At 35.4% G+C, this 2975-nt stretch overlaps 1 long non-coding RNA gene across 1 annotated transcript; it reads left to right on the top strand.

Moving 5' to 3' along the window:
- Window positions 1–428: 428 nt before the first annotated feature.
- LOC141664263 (uncharacterized) lies at window positions 429–2377 on the top strand. The gene is made up of 3 exons (XR_012551932.1): window positions 429–686; window positions 1518–1821; window positions 2282–2377. It is a non-coding gene; the product is annotated as an uncharacterized LOC141664263 (long non-coding RNA).
- Window positions 2378–2975: the final 598 nt, after the last annotated feature.

Raw genomic sequence — 2975 nt, forward strand, 5'->3', positions numbered from 1 at the left:
GATGCATAGTGTTTATCTCAACCAAACAAGTTATGAAATGATAATAGTAAAGCAGTCAAGGTATGGTTGAGAATGAGATTGTGCAGTGTGCTATATTGATTCTATATATTTTGTGAACATCATAAATTTATCTCAACCTCAAGTTTATATACATATATATACCGGTAGTCACAATACACGGTGGCCTCAAAGATACTCTGCCTAAATTTAGGCTTCCTAGATTTGGGGTGGTCATCTCAGGCTCCCTTTTCATCAATCTATAAGTAATATTACATTATCCTATTCAGACATTTTTATATTTCCTAATCTAGATGTCAATAGTAAGGTGATATTGTTATCATTGTTATTATTGTATTGAAATGTTGAGTTTATGAAATTAAATTTGTGTTGCATATTTGATTTTTCTGCAGGCTCTTACAAGTGCTTGGAAAAAAGCAAGTTCATCGCCAACTCCGAGTAAGCTAGTGGTTCCACCATGACAATATGCTTCTGGGCCGATGACATTCCTCGGTCCCTGTAAAGCTCCCATTATAGTTGAGTTTCAAGGAAATTTGAAGGCTCCTATAGACCTCAACCAGCTCAAATCACAGGACCGATGGATCATTTTCCAATAAATCGATGTCTTGACGCTCAATGGTGGTGTCTTTGATGGTCGAGGCCAAGTTGCTTGGTCTGAATTGATCTTGGTATGCTCTTTAACTCATTTGTTTCTAATAAAGATTTGATTTTGTTATTGGGTTTTCTTGATTTTAGGTAATTGATGATTCTGGATGTGAAAAGTTTGTGTTTTGGTCTGATTTTTGAGTCTTGGATCCGTTTCTCGTGGTTCTTGATTTTGTTTGATGTTGATGTTTGTGTTCTTGATGTAAATATTGGATTTTTATTAGTTTTTGTAGCTTGATGGTATTTAAAGTTGTTATCTTCATCAAGAAGTTTGGTTTTTGAGGCCATGGTGTAATCTACATGTTTAATAATGTATGATAAGACCCTTTTGTTTGTAGTTATTTTAGGAGAGAATTATCTGGTAATGTCGATTTTATATAGAAAGAGAAATTGGGTCATGAGGATTTGAGATGTTGAAAATTGAAATAGTTGAGTAGGTCAGTGTTGTCATAATTTTCTTGTGTAGTTCTAGTAATGCAGTTTATGTGTTAGATAACAAGAATCATGAAACTAAGCAAGATAAAGTAATTGTATAGTCTGTAGTTTTGCTTTGAGGTCATGCTTGATTTGGTGTTTCCGTATTGGATGCAACATAGTCTTCCTCAGTATATGTGATCTTCTCTGTTAATGAATGTAGTAGTGATGTTGAAATTTTTGCAACTTGTCTCATTTATGTTTAAGTGTTGTTTATTTTTTCCATATATGGTTGTATTAGATGTTTCAGTGCTGATATTGATATGCAGTGTTAGAGACTGTCTTGCCTTTGTTGGTTCATAAGACTAAAAATTTAAGCATCGAATAGCAAGTGTAAATATTATAAAGTAGAAAGTAAAAGCAAATATTTTATAATGCAGGCGTGATGGATCAATTTGATGCTGCATGTAAAAAAATTGGTATTCGTAAAGAAAACCCTTTAGAGGTACAGGGCATAGAATTAAAGGAAGCAGCTTATCACAAGCCTGATTTAGTATATTCTCCTCAATCTTTTCGGAAGCATTTTGATAGTGACAATGATGAACCTGAAATGGATTCAGAGGACGAACACGAAGAAGATCCATAGGAGGAACCTGAAGATGATCCTGAAGAGGAGCTTGATTGTGTGTTTGAGCCAGATCCTAAGAGTGATGCGGATAAAGTTTATCAGAAATTTGTTAGATGGTAAACAGAGTGATGTGGTAGACAATATTTCATTCAGATAACTGTTCTTTCTCTCAGCTTCTTGCTGGAGCCATGGTTTTGAATAATAAATTTGAATCTTTTTTGTTTTTGATTAGTAAAGTTTGGATCTTTTTAATTTATTAGTTCCAATTAGCTCCAATTGTTGTTCTTTTTAAGCAGAATTTTGGATTTGACTATACAATTTTGGATCTTTGATAGCTTCCATTAACTTTTTCATTTTTGGTGGTTGATTTCATATGGTAGGAACTAGGAAGTAATTTTATCATTAGTAACTAGTTATGCCTTGGAGTTGAGGGTATATGGGATAATGTTTCTTTCATGAACTGGCATCATATTGGATTTGGTGGATATACTTGGCATGCCTTATAGGGAAGTAGACACTTTGGATTTTTTCTTACAAGTGCATTGGATGATAACTTGTCTGCTTTATTTTATGCAGAGCCCTTTCGGGATATCCCACCACCAAGCTCTGGCTCATGTTACGGCTCAGGCTGCATTGTCCCAGTCCCAATCGTTTAAGCATATTCAAGTCGACAGTCAGCTACCTTCTCTAATAGCTGCTTCTGTAAAAACATTGATATATGCTAGCTTTGGATCCGATTTAGTTTTCGCACAACAGATGCATGATGCACCGTGGGGCTTATTTTTGATAAAAGGCTGCCATGCATATTGGGGCTTGGACTGACTGTGTGCTGATGTAGCGTATCTCCTGAGCATGACTAGAGATATGGGATAAAAGAATTGCGAGCATGATGAAGCTTCTAAACAAGAACTTAAGATTAAGTATGCTGTTGTAGATCAACATTGTGTCCCAGGAGAGCTTGAGGGGGTTGTTGTTTGTAAGGAAAATTCTGTAAAAGAGGGGAATCCTGGGAAAATGAGGTGTAGTAAATGGGACCAAGATTCTGGAGGGTATAAACAAGCAGTTATAGAAGATAGAAAATGCAAAAAAGGTAAAACAATATGTGATCCAGATTTAAGGTTGAGGGGTCATGAGAAATAAGGATATGGATTTTCATGGAGCCCATTTAAAGAGGGGTCATGGGATATTTCTGCAATGCCTCAAGACAAAGTACTAAATGCATGCAGTGTTTTTGAGGTAAATTCGATACTTATCGTCTTTCTTAAACTTT

The sequence above is a fragment of the Apium graveolens genome, chromosome 6 (genome assembly GCF_009905375.1).
Source record: "Apium graveolens cultivar Ventura chromosome 6, ASM990537v1, whole genome shotgun sequence".
In the NCBI taxonomy this organism is placed as follows: Eukaryota; Viridiplantae; Streptophyta; class Magnoliopsida; order Apiales; family Apiaceae; genus Apium; species Apium graveolens.